Source organism: Pseudophryne corroboree, chromosome 3, assembly GCF_028390025.1.
Source record: "Pseudophryne corroboree isolate aPseCor3 chromosome 3, aPseCor3.hap2, whole genome shotgun sequence".
NCBI lineage: Eukaryota > Metazoa > Chordata > Amphibia > Anura > Myobatrachidae > Pseudophryne > Pseudophryne corroboree.
Genome location: NC_086446.1, coordinates 292,735,049 through 292,752,803, shown reverse-complemented (window position 1 = coordinate 292,752,803; position 17,755 = coordinate 292,735,049). Strand labels below are relative to the sequence as shown.

Below are 17,755 nucleotides of genomic sequence, written 5' to 3'. Positions count from 1 at the left end.
GCCCAGGCTCCTGCTGATCCGTCTATACCCCATGGTCCTTACGGAGTCCCCAGCATCCTCTACGGACTAAGAGAAAAGGATTTACCGATAGGTACTAAAATCCTATTTTATATATATATATATATATATATATATATATATATATATATAGACAAACAACAGGTTTCTCCTGGTACTAAATAGGTACTAAAATCCTATTTTATATATATATATATATATATATATATATACACAAACAACGGCACTCCAAGCGGCTACAACAAACTGGCAGTCAAGTCCTAAGTGCAGACAACGTTTCAGTGCGGTTTATTGCATTTTCGTCAGGTCAATGTGAAACAACAAGTGAACTCACCTAAATACCCAGTGTGCAGCGTCCTCCCCCGCACGTCCGGAACTCAGGCACCCCCCAGGTCCGTCGGCGCTAGCTTACGACGCAATCAACCAGTGTCTATCACCATGGAAACGTGATACACACCAGCGCTCTGCACATACCATACCCCGCACATGCATATCTGACAAGGCAACAGCATAACACACATAAACATAACAAATTACACACAAAAATATAGCATCAGCTCCTAATGATGGAATAAGGCTAATAATCATAATGCACAGAAGCATATGTGCAGGATAGCTATAGATACAAGACATATAGTGAACACATATGTATACATTATACAAAGTTGCAAGCCAAACAAATGTATCTGAACACATAGTAGTACCAGTATACCATGCAAGGACAGAATAGACAAAAGTAGATCATAAATAGCAGGGCTAACAGGCAGAGGTGGTCACATTAATCTGGAACACTATAGATGTATCATAACAAGGCACTTAAACCTAGTTGCTCATTAAGCCCCCTAGGCTGCAGAGTGCCCAAACGGTGGATCCATCTCACCTCGAGCTGCAACAGTTTGCGACCCCTGTCCCCACCACATACCAGGGACGGGACATGGTCTATCATACGATAACGCAGAGCAGCAAGTGAGTGCCGGGCCAGCATAAAATGTCGTGCGACCGGCTGGTCACTGGAGCCTTTACAGATAGCTGCTTTAATAGCCGACCTGTGGGCTGCCATACGCTCCTTGAACATTCGTTCTGTCTTGCCAACGTATTACAGCCCACAGGGGCACAGCAGCTGGTACACAACAAATTTAGACAAACAGGTTAATGTAAAGTTTATGGTCATAGACCGTCCCATAAGGGGATGCTGGAAAATCCTACCACTAATCATAAATTGACAGGTAGTGCAGGTGCATCTAATGCAACCACGTGGATTGCTATGTAGCAATAGATGTGGATTGGGAGAAATATCAGCTTTAATCAACCTGTCTCTAATGTTGCGCCACCTAGTATAACATGACATAAGGCGGGTCCGTTGGAGATCTAATCCTGGTCTGATTGTACTATATTCCAGAGTTTTTTAGATGTGCGATTTATCACACTACTGGCAGGACTAAACTGACCTACCCAGGGAATCATGTCACTACCATCATTAACTGGAGCGGCCTGATGTAAGATCTGTGCACGATCCAATGCCAGTACTTTAGCCTTGGCTTGTGCAAGTAATTGCTCAGGGTAACCTCTAAGTATAAACTTTCTAATCATGGCCTCCATTTGTACCTCTGCCACTTCTGGATCTGATGTAATACGACGGATTCTTAATAGTTGAGAAAATGGATTGGGAAATGGATTTAGAGGGGAACCGCACCAGTCCAAACAATAATATATAAACAGTTAGTAACCTCTGAAAAAACTGAATTTAAATAGAATTTCTTCTGTATATGGCAAATATAGGTGTTGTGGGAATTTTTCAAACACCAATGTTGCTTTCAGTGGTGCTCCCTAGAGTCAGAGAGTATCAAGTACCAAAAATAACCAGAGAAGGTTCAAAGAAAAAGACTCTTTTTTTGGGAGCACTCTTGATTCAGAGGAAAATATTATAATTAATAAATTTTCACAAATAACAATTTAATTGATATAAATCAAATCCTAGGAGTAAATGTGTGTGAAAAACATAGCTTAGCGAAAATATAAATAATTCTAATTATTCGTGATCTCAGATTCACGATTGATGAATTACCGGAGAGTAGAATTCTGTGATGCCTATGCCATAAAGAATTTTGCATCGTATTTATTGAAATGTATGACCATCATTTATACTGCTGATATCCATTACGGATTATATAGGTGCAGAAAGTAAAATCATTGGTCATGCGAATCCCAATATTGTATGACATAAAGTTGAGTGCCACTGTGTCCAATAGTCAGATTTTTTGCAGTACCAGGGTGTTCAAAGGAGGTCTCCCTTCCTTGTACTAACCCGGCCTTTCACTGCTTAGCTTCCAAGTTCGGAAGAGATTGGGCATCTCCAGTGAAGTATGACCGCAATTATTGGACTTTCCTCCTTGGTCACTCCAAATATATGTCAAATGGTTGCTGTATGTTAGGAATGGAAATAGCAAGTGATTCGTAACAAATGTGTTACAAAAGAAATTTACATGCAATCAGCTAAATCATCGACATATGACACAGTGGTCACAAGGGTTAATTGCATCTGCGTGACACGGCGGTCATAAGAGTACATACATATGATTATGAATAATCAGTAGATGCAATGAAAACAGTCGCAAAGAAGGGGAAGGAGAAAATTGACTTATACAGTTATCCTAACAATCACCAGCTGGTTAATCAGCATAAGACACAATGGTCACAGAAAAAGATAATTATACGTACACCCCCTGATTATGTGACTGAGTTTTGTTGATTGACCTATAATTAGCTGACAAACAAGTATATGACACAGCGGCCATATAAAGAAATTATATGCATGTAATAAAATAATCATAGAATAATTAATTGGTATATGACACAATGGTCACCAAGAGATGATTATAAGCACAATTCCTTGATTATACAGCATGTGATATCAAAATCACAAAAGACATCTAGTTAAGGATAGTGACTGTGGAAAATTCACAAATGCCACGTATGATTACTACAATGGTCACCAAGAGATGATTATAAGCACAATTCCTTGATTTATACAGCATGTGATATCACAATCACAAAAGACATCTGGTTAAGGATAATGACTGTGGGAAATTCACAAATGCCACGTATAATTACTAAATAATTATCCTTATATCTGGGCTCAGAACAAATTATCAGTACGGCCGTACCAATTTAAATAGTTACTTTAGATTGTGCTGTAAAAGACAGCATATATATGTAGAAAAATAGCTGACAGACGGGCATAAATTATCAGGATACCCGTTCTTTATGACAGACCTGTGTGGCGTAACAGCAAGCAAACGGAATAAGTGTAGCAGCAGGTTAAAGTTAAACCTGCAGACTCTATTAAATAATTTTGTGGAGAGAGGGGGATAGCTGCAATTGACAGTTTAAGGCGTTGCAATTAGGTAATGAAAGAGTAGTTAAGTTTTCTCATTGTCGTATATACGATACCAATGCTGTCATTTGTGATGTAGGTCCGTTTGTAGCTGAGTGGAAGCTCCGGAGATTGCAGCGGCGTGTGTCCGTGTTGACGCTCCAGGGGAGCGGTAGTTAGGAGCCGTTGCTATGGGAATGCTTCAGGAGCCGCTGCCGCGTCTGTCCGTGGTCTCTCTGAGGAGAGCGATGGCTGGGGCCGTTACCTGGTGAAGGTCTGAGCGCTCCGGCTGGCGCGGTCACGTGTGCGCATCACGTGATCGCTATTCCTCCTGACGTACGTTTCGCATGAAAAGCTTGGTCACAGGACGTGATGAGGTCACTGGGGATTTCAGTTTATGTAGAGCAAGGCTCATAGTTGATTGGATGAAAATAATGATGGACATGCTGATCCCCCAATAATGATTAAGTTGAGTAATTCTCTCAAATTAGGTATAGTGACTAATTATAACCGCCTGGGTTTAATTAATTTAACATACTAATAAATTAGCTGGGTGAGCTTGAGAAAAATACATAAGGAAAAGCTATGTAGAAGAAAATATATGTAGAGAAAAATATATATATATGTAAAGAAAGGGAGAAACTTGTGGTGAAATAGTAAGCATTAAAATTGTAAATATATATAGTTGATTGTGCATCTATTAGTGTTAATTGACTGTGTCAGTGATGAAGATACTTAATTGATGAATTATTGGATAATATAGTGTAGTTAATAGATAGGTGGTTATTAAGGTATGTTATATCATGTTTAGAGTGAGAGGGATGAGATGAATGGGATATGAAAGAGGGAGTGGGGTGGAAAAGGTGAGTGAGGAACAAATTTAAGGAGTGAAAAGTATTAAATAAATTGAGGAAGGCAGGTGTAGTGCTATTTCGTGATAAAAAGGAGAGAGAAAAGAGAGAAAAAAAGAGATGTGATTTTGCACTGGTGTGAATGTGTAAGGTGTTAGGAAAATTGTATATATATTTATTTTTTATACACATATCAGTATTTTAGGTTGACTGTGAAGAGATGAGAAGGGGTACTGTATGGGATACCAGAGGTTATAGTATGAGGACATTAATTTAAATATACCCCATAATTTATGTGTTCATTCATGCCAGCTGGTTGTAAAGATCCCATTTTAAAGATCCATTCACTTTCTCTTTGCAGTAAGGTCTCAGTTAGGTTGCCTCCTCGTATTCCGAGTTTGATTTTCTCCAAGCCGAAAATTTTAAGCTCCTCCCATCTGTTTTCATGATGGGTATGGAAGTGGCGAGCGACTGAGGTTAATTGTTTCATCTTTGCCCTGTCTGAAATGGCGTTACGTATAGATCCTACATGTTCTAGGACTCGCTGTTTAAGCGGACGGGTTGTCATGCCAATATAGTTTAGGTTACAACTGCATTTTAGGCAATAGATAACCCCTTCGGTCTGGCAGTTCATGTAGTCTTTGATTTGTATCTTCTTTCCGAATTTATCTTCTACTTCCTTTGTTGGGTGCATGTATCTGCAAGCTTTACCACAGGGATATGTTCCAGTGACAGTTGGTTTTTTTGTAGGAAGTTTTTGAAAATGACTGCTTACAAGTCTGTCTTTAAGGTTTGTGGATCTGCGCCAACTCATGGCGACCTTAGGACCCAAATTTTCGGATAAAGTGGGGTCTGCATGCAAAATGTGCCAATGTTTTTGTATTGCCGTATTCACCTTCTTCCATTCTCGGCAGAAATTTCCGACAAAACGAATGGTATTGTCAGTGTTAGAACTCTTGGGTTTTCTCTTAAAGATTAGGTCCTCTCTCTTAATAGTTTTGACCGTTTTTAAAGCTTTTTTTATGGAGGTATTACTATATCTCCTTTCACATAGTCTGTTTGTCAGTTCTTTACTTTGTGTTATAAATTCCTTATCATCTGAACAGTTCCTACGGAGTCGGAGAAATTCCCCTTTTGGGATATTTTCTATAGTTGGAGGGAAATGGGAACTGGTTTGGTGTAGTAGGGTATTTGTTGCTGTGCTCTTCCGAAATAATTTTGTGGCAATCATTCCTTCAGAATTCTTGTAGATCATTAAGTCCAAAAATGAAAGTTCTGATTGGCTTATACTGCGTGTTAGATGGATATTCAGATCATTCTTGTTAAGATGTTCTATGAATTGGTGCAGCAGGTGTAGATCACCCTCCCAGATCATGAAAATGTCATCTATATATCTGTTCCACATGACGATATGAGACGTAAATCGATCATTATGGTCTTTGAAGATAATTTCCTTCTCCCACCAGCCAAGAAATATATTGGCATATGTGGGCGCACAGGCCGCCCCCATGGCCGTACCCCTTGTTTGGAGGTAGTATTTATCATTGAATGTGAAAAAATTGTAATGTAATACAAAAGAGCAGTAGAACATTTTCTACATAATGAACCTAAGAATGATTTTCATCCTTTTCTGATTAAGTTACTGTATTTTGTATTACATTACAATTTTTTCACATTCAATGATAAATACTACCTCCAAACAAGGGGTACGGCCATGGGGGCGGCCTGTGCGCCCACATATGCCAATATATTTCTTGGCTGGTGGGAGAAGGAAATTATCTTCAAAGACCATAATGATCGATTTACGTCTCATATCGTCATGTGGAACAGATATATAGATGACATTTTCATGATCTGGGAGGGTGATCTACACCTGCTGCACCAATTCATAGAACATCTTAACAAGAATGATCTGAATATCCATCTAACACACAGTATAAGCCAATCAGAACTTTCATTTTTGGACTTAATGATCTACAAGAATTCTGAAGGAATGATTGCCACAAAATTATTTCGGAAGAGCACAGCAACAAATACCCTACTACACCAAACCAGTTCCCATTTCCCTCCAACTATAGAAAATATCCCAAAAGGGGAATTTCTCCGACTCCGTAGGAACTGTTCAGATGATAAGGAATTTATAACACAAAGTAAAGAACTGACAAACAGACTATGTGAAAGGGGATATAGTAATACCTCCATAAAAAAAGCTTTAAAAACGGTCAAAACTATTAAGAGAGAGGACCTAATCTTTAAGAGAAAACCCAAGAGTTCTAACACTGACAATACCATTCGTTTTGTCGGAAATTTCTGCCGAGAATGGAAGAAGGTGAATACGGCAATACAAAAACATTGGCACATTTTGCATGCAGACCCCACTTTATCCGAAAATTTGGGTCCTAAGGTCGCCATGAGTTGGCGCAGATCCACAAACCTTAAAGACAGACTTGTAAGCAGTCATTTTCAAAAACTTCCTACAAAAAAACCAACTGTCACTGGAACATATCCCTGTGGCAAATGTAAAGCTTGCAGATACATGCACCCAACAAAGGAAGTAGAAGATAAATTCGGAAAGAAGATACAAATCAAAGACTACATGAACTGCCAGACCGAAGGGGTTATCTATTGCCTAAAATGCAGTTGTAACCTAAACTATATTGGCATGACAACCCGTCCGCTTAAACAGCGAGTCCTAGAACATGTAGGATCTATACGTAACGCCATTTCAGACAGGGCAAAGATGAAACAATTAACCTCAGTCGCTCGCCACTTCCATACCCATCATGAAAACAGATGGGAGGAGCTTAAAATTTTCGGCTTGGAGAAAATCAAACTCGGAATACGAGGAGGCAACCTAACTGAGACCTTACTGCAAAGAGAAAGTGAATGGATCTTTAAAATGGGATCTTTACAACCAGCTGGCATGAATGAACACATAAATTATGGGGTATATTTAAATTAATGTCCTCATACTATAACCTCTGGTATCCCATACAGTACCCCTTCTCATCTCTTCACAGTCAACCTAAAATACTGATATGTGTATAAAAAATAAATATATATACAATTTTCCTAACACCTTACACATTCACACCAGTGCAAAATCACATCTCTTTTTTTCTCTCTTTTCTCTCTCCTTTTTATCACGAAATAGCACTACACCTGCCTTCCTCAATTTATTTAATACTTTTCACTCCTTAAATTTGTTCCTCACTCACCTTTTCCACCCCACTCCCTCTTTCATATCCCATTCATCTCATCCCTCTCACTCTAAACATGATATAACATACCTTAATAACCACCTATCTATTAACTACACTATATTATCCAATAATTCATCAATTAAGTATCTTCATCACTGACACAGTCAATTAACACTAATAGATGCACAATCAACTATATATATTTACAATTTTAATGCTTACTATTTCACCACAAGTTTCTCCCTTTCTTTACATATATATATTTTTCTCTACATATATTTTCTTCTACATAGCTTTTCCTTATGTATTTTTCTCAAGCTCACCCAGCTAATTTATTAGTATGTTAAATTAATTAAACCCAGGCGGTTATAATTAGTCACTATACCTAATTTGAGAGAATTACTCAACTTAATCATTATTGGGGGATCAGCATGTCCATCATTATTTTCATCCAATCAACTATGAGCCTTGCTCTACATAAACTGAAATCCCCAGTGACCTCATCACGTCCTGTGACCAAGCTTTTCATGCGAAACGTACGTCAGGAGGAATAGCGATCACGTGATGCGCACACGTGACCGCGCCAGCCGGAGCGCTCAGACCTTCACCAGGTAACGGCCCCAGCCATCGCTCTCCTCAGAGAGACCACGGACAGACGCGGCAGCGGCTCCTGAAGCATTCCCATAGCAACGGCTCCTAACTACCGCTCCCCTGGAGCGTCAACACGGACACACGCCGCTGCAATCTCCGGAGCTTCCACTCAGCTACAAACGGACCTACATCACAAATGACAGCATTGGTATCGTATATACGACAATGAGAAAACTTAACTACTCTTTCATTACCTAATTGCAACGCCTTAAACTGTCAATTGCAGCTATCCCCCTCTCTCCACAAAATTATTTAATAGAGTCTGCAGGTTTAACTTTAACCTGCTGCTACACTTATTCCGTTTGCTTGCTGTTACGCCACACAGGTCTGTCATAAAGAACGGGTATCCTGATAATTTATGCCCGTCTGTCAGCTATTTTTCTACATATATATGCTGTCTTTTACAGCACAATCTAAAGTAACTATTTAAATTGGTACGGCCGTACTGATAATTTGTTCTGAGCCCAGATATAAGGATAATTATTTAGTAATTATACGTGGCATTTGTGAATTTCCCACAGTCATTATCCTTAACCAGATGTCTTTTGTGATTGTGATATCACATGCTGTATAAATCAAGGAATTGTGCTTATAATCATCTCTTGGTGACCATTGTAGTAATCATACGTGGCATTTGTGAATTTTCCACAGTCACTATCCTTAACTAGATGTCTTTTGTGATTTTGATATCACATGCTGTATAATCAAGGAATTGTGCTTATAATCATCTCTTGGTGACCATTGTGTCATATACCAATTAATTATTCTATGATTATTTTATTACATGCATATAATTTCTTTATATGGCCGCTGTGTCATATACTTGTTTGTCAGCTAATTATAGGTCAATCAACAAAACTCAGTCACATAATCAGGGGGTGTACGTATAATTATCTTTTTCTGTGACCATTGTGTCTTATGCTGATTAACCAGCTGGTGATTGTTAGGATAACTGTATACGTCAATTTTCTCCTTCCCCTTCTTTGCGACTGTTTTCATTGCATCTACTGATTATTCATAATCATATGTATGTACTCTTATGACCGCCGTGTCACGCAGATGCAATTAACCCTTGTGACCACTGTGTCATATGTCGATGATTTAGCTGATTGCATGTAAATTTCTTTTGTAACACATTTGTTACGAATCACTTGCTATTTCCATTCCTAACATACAGCAACCATTTGACATATATTTGGAGTGACCAAGGAGGAAAGTCCAATAATTGCGGTCATACTTCACTGGAGATGCCCAATCTCTTCCGAACTTGGAAGCTAAGCAGTGAAAGGCCGGGTTAGTACAAGGAAGGGAGACCTCCTTTGAACACCCTGGTACTGCAAAAAATCTGACTATTGGACACAGTGGCACTCAACTTTATGTCATACAATATTGGGATTCGCATGACCAATGATTTTACTTTCTGCACCTATATAATCCGTAATGGATATCAGCAGTATAAATGATGGTCATACATTTCAATAAATACGATGCAAAATTCTTTATGGCATAGGCATCACAGAATTCTACTCTCCGGTAATTCATCAATCGTGAATCTGAGATCACGAATAATTAGAATTATTTATATTTTCGCTAAGCTATGTTTTTCACACACATTTACTCCTAGGATTTGATTTATATCAATTAAATTGTTATTTGTGAAAATTTATTAATTATAATATTTTCCTCTGAATCAAGAGTGCTCCCAAAAAAAGAGTCTTTTTCTTTGAACCTTCTCTGGTTATTTTTGGTAGTTGAGAAAATGGCAAGCCTTGTTTTAGTGAAGGCGGATGGAAACTAGAGAAATGAAGATTATTATTCCTATCAGTAGGTTTACTGAACAACGATGTATGAATACGTCCATCATGGATGGATATATTAACATCTAGGTAATTCACAGACACATTACTTATAGAGTATGTTAATTTCACAGGATGGTTCTGGCTGTTATGTGTGTCAATAATTTGTTTAAGTCGTTCCTGACTGCCCTTCCATACAACAAGAAGATCATCTATATACCGATAGTAGGTGATGATATCGGCAGCTATAGAAGGATCATCAAAAAACACCTCTTGTTCAACTTTGAACATGAAGATGTTCGAGTACGATGGGGCCACCGGGGACCCCATCGCACAACCGGTTTGCTGGAGGCAGATTTTGCCATCAAAAGAAAAAAAAAATTTTGTTAGTCATATATAATAGGTCTAGACAGAATTGCAAATCTGGGCCTTTAAAATTAGGATGACCATTCAGAAAACTACGCACCGCCTCCATGCCATAGGCATGAGGGATAACAGTGTATAAACTTTGTACATCAATGCTGCACAGAGTGATTTCAACATCAAACCTATCCAACCTCTCTAATTTGCGCAAAAGAGTATTGGTATCGAGCAAAAACCTAGGGTGGGATTGAATCCATGGCTGAAAAATAGAGTCAAGAAACAGCGCGGACGGTTGAAACAGGGATTTTTGAGCAGAAATAATAGGCCTGCCCGGTGGTTTGGACAGACACTTATGAATTTTGGGAGTGGTGTAGAGTAGTGGAATGACCAGGAATTTAGGTACTAAGGCATTCCGCAATTCTACAGAAATAATCTCTGCTGCAACTGCCATATCCAATCTGTCACACAATTCTTTTTTAAAAAGTGAAGTGGGATCAGACTGTAGTAGACTATATGTGGACAAATCTGCAAGTTGGCTATCAATTTCTGCCCGGTAGTCAGCCAGATCTTGTAATACAAGAGCACCCCCCTTGTCGGCAGGTCTAAAGATGATGTCAGAACATAATGACAACCGATCCAAGGCTAGTCTCTCCGCTTTTGTAAGGTTACTTCTACTCTGGTGCAGTGTGGCGATCTGTTGATCTGTCTCAGATTCCAATAATCGCATAAATGTCCGAATGGACGCATTTTGCGTTTGAGGTTCAAGGGTAGATTTGGGTAAGATCTTCTTTAGTTTAGGTGGAATGTCAGAAGCTACAGCAGACGGGGTAGGATTTTTACAGAAATGCTCACGAAGTTTAAGTTGACGGTGCAACCGATATTTATCGGCCTTCCATTGTAGCTGATCTTGTGAACAAGAGGGTATGAAAGACAACCCTTTGGAGAGGACAGAAAGTTCAGTGTCATTAAGCTCATAGCTGGATAGATTAATGACTAAATTTTCTGTGTCTTTGCGTTCTTGGGGGGTCGGCCTACTCTGCCCCTTCCTCTGCCATTGATGTCCACGTCTTGTATGGCGGCGTTGTCTCTTACACCAGGGAGCTTGTCCCTGGTGGCCACTGCTAAAGGGCGGTTCTGGCAGGTTGTGGATGCCGTGGAGTCTGAATCACTGGTTGTGGATGTATGTTCATGAGATGACTCCAGATCCCGTGTTCTATGCATCCTGCGCCGGAAAAATGGTTTCCTGAAGTCACGCTTATCAGGCCCATCCACCCATTTATAAACGTTATGTTGTTCGTAATCAACATCAACTTTCTGCCGTTTAAATGCTTTAAATTTGATGAGCTCACGTTTGTGCAACTGTAATTGATCATTAAGTTTAGTAGTCCAGTCCACTGTCGTGTCTGCCTCCAAATTTGCCTTATGTTTGGCCTCCAAGTCAGCTGCCTTTGTTTTGTACATATTCATTTCCTTAGTAGATTGTTCGATGATGAGAAGCATCAAATCCATAGAACAGCGGTTGAGGATACCGACCCATTTGCGACAAAATGCCGGGTCGTTACGCCCTATTGTGGGAGAGTTACGGACTCGCAGCCCACGTGGTATTTTTTGGGATCTATAATAGTCTGAAAGTGACAGACAGTGATAGAAATAAGATATCTCTTTCCTTTTTATTTTTAACAGTTCATGATAGAGATCCTCTAGGGCAGGCATTCCCAACCACGGTCCTCAAGGCACACCAACAGTGCAGGTTTTAGTGATATCCAGGCTGCAGCACAGATGGTTACATCAAAATAACTGAGCTACTAATTAAGTCACCTGTGCGGAAGCCTGAATATCACTAAAACTTGCACTGTAAGTGTGCTTTGAGGACCGTGGTTGGGAATGCCTGCTCTAGGGACTGGGATTCCTGCTGTTCACTTAGTTTAGCTGAATAAAGAATGGCGTCAGCTTCTGCATCTGTATACCCATAGAGTTCACCAATTGGATATTGGGCAAATGACACTCCTTGACTACTACTGTCACCGATCTCATCAGCCATGATGTGCAAATTAGCAAAAAATAGCAGCGTTATCAGCACAAAATACTGTTAATATTGCAAGCGCCTGGGAACTGGAATGAACTTGCAGATCAATTCCTATATGCTGGGGTCACCAAGCCTTGCATCCATACATGTTGCAGTGCATGAACATGGGCAGAAACTGTTGTGATTCCACCAAAAGTGCAGCAATAGTGCAATTTAAAGTGCAAAGTGTTCAGTAAAAACAATTCATGCCATTAGAAGAATCATGGTAGAAAGGAGGCAGACTCTGAGTAAAGTGCACAATTAATGAGCAGTAGTATATAGGGAGCCTTGACAAAAGATACACTCACGGAGCGATGTGTAGTCTCATATATAAGCAGCAGGTGGGTCCGGCTCTCCCATAAATCAGGATCAATGCGCTGGGTGCCCTCACAAAAATAGCATACAAACAACAGGTGGTGCGGCACTCCAAGCGGCTACAACAAACTGGCAGTCAAGTCCTAAGTGCAGACAACGTTTCAATGCGGTTTATTGCATTTTCGTCAGGTCAATGTGAAACAACAAGTGAACTCACCTAAATACCCAGAGTGTGCAGCGTCCTCCCCCACACATCCGGATCTCAGGCACCCGCCAGGTCCGTCGGCGCTAGCTAATGACGCAATCAACCAGTGTCTATCACCATGGAAACGTGATACACACCAGCGCTCTGCACATACCATGCCCCGCACATGCATATCTGACAAGGCAACAGCATAACACACAAAAACATAACAGAAATTACACACAAAACTATAGCATCAGCTCCTAATGATGGAATAAGGCTAATAATCATAATGCACAGAAGCATATGTGCAGGATAGCTATAGATACAAGACCTATAGTGAACACATATGTATACATTATACAAAGTTGAAAGAAGACCAATAAACTGCTTTCACAGCGCCTCAGAAATAGATAACTAATAAAATAGAAAACAACAAATTTTCCTGGTAGATGCGCAGCTGAAAAACACTAAGTGGGTGTTTGTAAGGAAAACAGATTAAAACAAAAGAAACAGCTGCGCAGTATACCGGGGGGAAAAAGAAGGGGTATGAGAGCCGATGTATATAGGATAAATTTATTAACCATAAATGCAATAAGATAATTGATTAACAATCAAATTATAACACTACATAAAACATTAAAAAATACATAAATAAAAAGCACACCTCGATTCAGTATATCCCATTCAATGGAGTAACAGTTATTTCAATTCTCTGAGTAAACGTCCACACATAGTATGAAGCTCAGCTGATATGTTAATTGTGGAGCAATTAATAACGGGCAGTCCCGAAATTATAGGCACAAAGCTGGATGCTGGAGATATCGTGAAAAAGCTCAGCTGAGTGTATGACTTATAGGCATTTATAACGGGCAGTCCCGATTGTAAGCACAAAGTAGGATGATGAAAGTGAGTTGATACCTCTCCTTATGTGGGCTGGTCCAAAGCCGAGCGTCCTTGGCTGTGTCTCCTGCAGTGCCCACTGATGCGAATGCCGCAGAGGAGAGGGAGCCGTAAATTCACTGTGAAGTTGAAGCCTTATATTGATATGGACGGCTGACGGGGAGAACGGACCCGCAACTGCTCTTACAATCACTGTAGGTTGCTTCCGAAAGTAGATACCTTTGCAAGGTGTGCTAAAGAAGGCGGGAGCTAACGCGTTTCGTCACGTGACCCGTGACTTTGTCAAAGGTGTATACCAACCTCAATCCGGATCCATATTTAAAGCCAGATAGCTAATTGTACAAGGATGTAAGCAATCATCAAATCAATATAATTAAACACATCGGCTCACATGAATAGGTAGCAAATACAAATGTCCAAAGTGGACTAAAAGTATATTCACATCATATTTAAAATTTGCTAGGACGTACCTGCATTAATCTATTCAATAAAAAACGCTCATTAAGTAAGAATTATAATAAAAGAAAGAAGGGGAAAATAAAAAATAAAAAAATTATAATAAATGGTGAAACAATATGGGAGAATGAGACCAAAAAAACTCCAGATAGAAATAATATTTAACCAAAAATCTAAGATTATATCAATATAGCTGCCATATAGTCTATATATATATATATATATATATATATATATATATATCGTGCAAAAAAGGCTGCGGCACTCAAGGTCTTTAGAAAAAGTCAAGTGTATTCAAATAGTCAGAAACATTCCATCGACGTTTCGGGGACTCCAACCCCTTTGTCCAGATGTGTACAAGTACACATCTGGACAAAGGGGTTGGAGTCCCCGAAACGTCGATGGAATGTTTCTGACTATTTGAATACACTTGACTTTTTCTAAAGACCTTGAGTGCCGCAGCCTTTTTTGCACGATATTGAAATTCATACTGAAGGCACCAGGGCAATGTTTGGATCTGCAAACAGAGTGCCGGACTGACATTGCTGTATATATATATATATATATATATATATATACAGAATCATACAGAAAGAAAGGGTCAAAGAATAAAAATAGCTGACGCAGTAATATAAATTAAATAATCAAAATTAACAAAGAAAGAATGACCATAATGTAAACCACAATTCAGACCCAGAATCGAACCCAGGTCGCCTAACTTTTCAGCGGCAGTGAACTAACCCAATGCGCCACTGAGCAATTAAAAAAGGTCTATAACCATTGAAAGGAACATATAATAACATATTCCTCCCAAAGACTCAAAGATTATATACATTAAAAGAAACCCATATTTAATGAAAATAAAAACAGATGTATGGATATGCATATAGAGAAATAATTATAAATCGTAAGCTCTGTAGATAACACCTCATGCTAATAAATAAACCTCCTGGTGTATCAAGGAGAGCTTCTTACTTATAATTAGGGGTCAAATTCAATGGACTCATTTAACCCTTCAGGGACAAGGGTTCTAAGTTTATGTATCCAGTAATTTTCCCTGAGACAAAGTTTTCTATATCTATCCCCCCCTCGTGCAGTAGGCATGATGGTTTCTATGCCAATTAAATGAATATCATCAGGGTTCTTTTGATGGATTTCAGAAAAGTGTCTGGAGACACTGTGAAAAAGAAAACCCTTTTGTATATTGCGTCTGTGTTCTAAAAATCTGATCCTGAGTTTTCGTGTAGTCCTACCTAAATAAAGAAGATTGCATTTGCAAATCAATATATATATTACGTAGGAACTCTTACAATTAATAAAGGACCTTATTTCAAACAGTGTCTGATCAGAGGAAGTAAAACTTTTTGAATTATTCTGAATAAAGGAGCAGGTAATACATTTATTGGCGCCACATTTGTAGCACCCTTTAACTCTTGGAAGCCACTGAGAAGTTTCTATCGGGGTAACAGATGTAACCAAATCTCTTATCTACAAAGTGGCTGGGGGCTAGATGATGATGCAGGTTATTTGATTTCTTAAAGATAACTTGTGGTTTCTTTTTTAATTCTGTTCTAAGTATTTGATCTGTAAGTAGTATAGGATAATTAGTGCGTATAATATTTATAATTTTTGAAGAAGCAGTGTTAAACTGTGAAATGAAAGCTGGTTGATTATCCTCAAATTTATGTTGTCTTGCTTTGTAGGCTAAAAGATCATTCCTATCTAATAGATCAGCCTTTTGTCTGGCCGATTGAATGAGGGCCACGGGATAACCTCTATCCATAAAGGATAAGGAGAGTTCATCTGCCTGTAAATAGTAATCCTGTATATCGCTGCAGTTGCGTTTAATACGCCTGAATTGACCAAAAGGGATATTGTCTAACCAAGGTTTGTAGTGTGAACTACTATAATGTAAATAATTAAGGGTATCAACCTCTTTCCGAAAAGTTTTAGTAGAGATTTTATCATCAATTATAGACAAGGCAATATTGAGGAAAGTAATGGAGGATCTGTGTGAAGTGCTCGTGAAACTTAAATTAAATTCATTAGTATTCAACAAAGAAACAATATTAGAGGAGAGTGAAATTTCACCATCAAAATTAAAGAACATATCATCTATATACCGGCCATAGAAGACGAGGCCCGCGCCGAAGTCCCGCCCCCACACATGGGAGTGTTCGAAGGCCCCCATGTATAGGTTGGCGAAACTCGGCGCGAACCTCGTCCCCATGGCCGTCCCCAGTATCTGTAAATAATAATTCCTGTTAAAAATAAAATAGTTATGAGATAATATGAAGGAAATAGAATCCAATATAAATTGTTGTAACTCAGGTTGAATAGAATTGGACTTCAAAAGAAAAATCCGCTATAGATGATAGGCCCTTCTGATGTGGGATATTAGAATATAAGGCCTGTACATCACAGGTCATGAAGAAAAAAGAACTTTCTCTAATGTCCTAGTGGATGCTGGGGACTCCGTAAGGACCATGGGGAATAGACGGGCTCCGCAGGAGACATGGGCACTTTAAGAAAGAATTTACATTCTGGTGTGCTCTGGCTCCTCCCTCTATGTCCCTCCTCCAGACCTCAGTTTGAATCTGTGCCCGGACGAGCTGGGTGCTGTTCAGTGAGCTCTCCTGAGCTTGCTGTGAGAAAGTATTTTGTTAGGTTTTTTATTTTCAGGGAGCTCTGCTGGCAACAGACACCCTGCGTCGTGGGACAGAGGGGAGAGAAGCAGCCCTACTCTCTGAAGCTAGGTCCTGCTTCTTAGGCTACTGGACACCATTAGCTCCAGAGGGATCGTACACAGGATCTCACCCTCGTCGTCCGATCCCAGAGCCGCGCCGCCGTCCCCCTCGCAGAGCCGGAAGACAGAAGCCGGGTGAGTATGAGAAGCAAGAAGACTTCGAAATCGGCGGCAGAAGACTCCGGTCTTCATTGAGGTAACGCACAGCACTGCAGCTGTGCGCCATTGCTCCCACACACCTCACATACTCCGGTCACTGTAAGGGTGCAGGGCGCAGGGGGGGGGGGGGCGCCCTGGGCAGCATATGGACCTCTTTTTGGCAAAAGTGAACATATATACAGTTGGGCACTGTATATATGTATGAGCCCCCGCCAAGAAAATACATATTTAAGCGGGACAGAAGCCCGACGTCGAGGGGGCGGGGCTTCTTCCTCAGCACTCACCAGCGCCATTTTTTCTCCACAGCTCCGCTGAGAGGAAACTCCCCAGGCTCTCCCCTGCAGATCCACGGTAGAAGAGGGTAAAAGAGAGGGGGGGGCACATAATTAGGCGCAAAAATCAATATAAACAGCAGCTACTGGGTTAACATTAAGTTACTGTGTTATTCCTGGGTTTATAGCGCTGGGGTGTGTGCTGGCATACTCTCTCTCTGTCTCTCCAAAGGGCCTTGTGGGGGAACTGTCTTCAAAAAGGGCATTCCCTGTGTGTGTTGTGTGTCTGTACTTTGGGCCTAAAATTGGGTTCCATTAAGGTCCAGATTTCGGCCCTATCCATTTTCTTCAAAAAGAGCTGGCTTCTCTACCTGAAGTTCAGACGTTTGTAAAGGGAGTG

The 17,755-nt window shown here is 39.9% G+C and overlaps 2 pseudogenes; one reads left to right on the top strand and one right to left on the bottom strand.

Moving 5' to 3' along the window:
• Positions 1–2,273: 2,273 nt before the first annotated feature.
• LOC134894022 (5S ribosomal RNA) lies at positions 2,274–2,393 on the bottom strand (annotated as a pseudogene).
• Positions 2,394–9,319: 6,926 nt separating this feature from the next.
• Positions 9,320–9,439, top strand: LOC134894021 (5S ribosomal RNA; annotated as a pseudogene).
• The last annotated feature ends 8,316 nt before the right edge of the window (positions 9,440–17,755 follow it).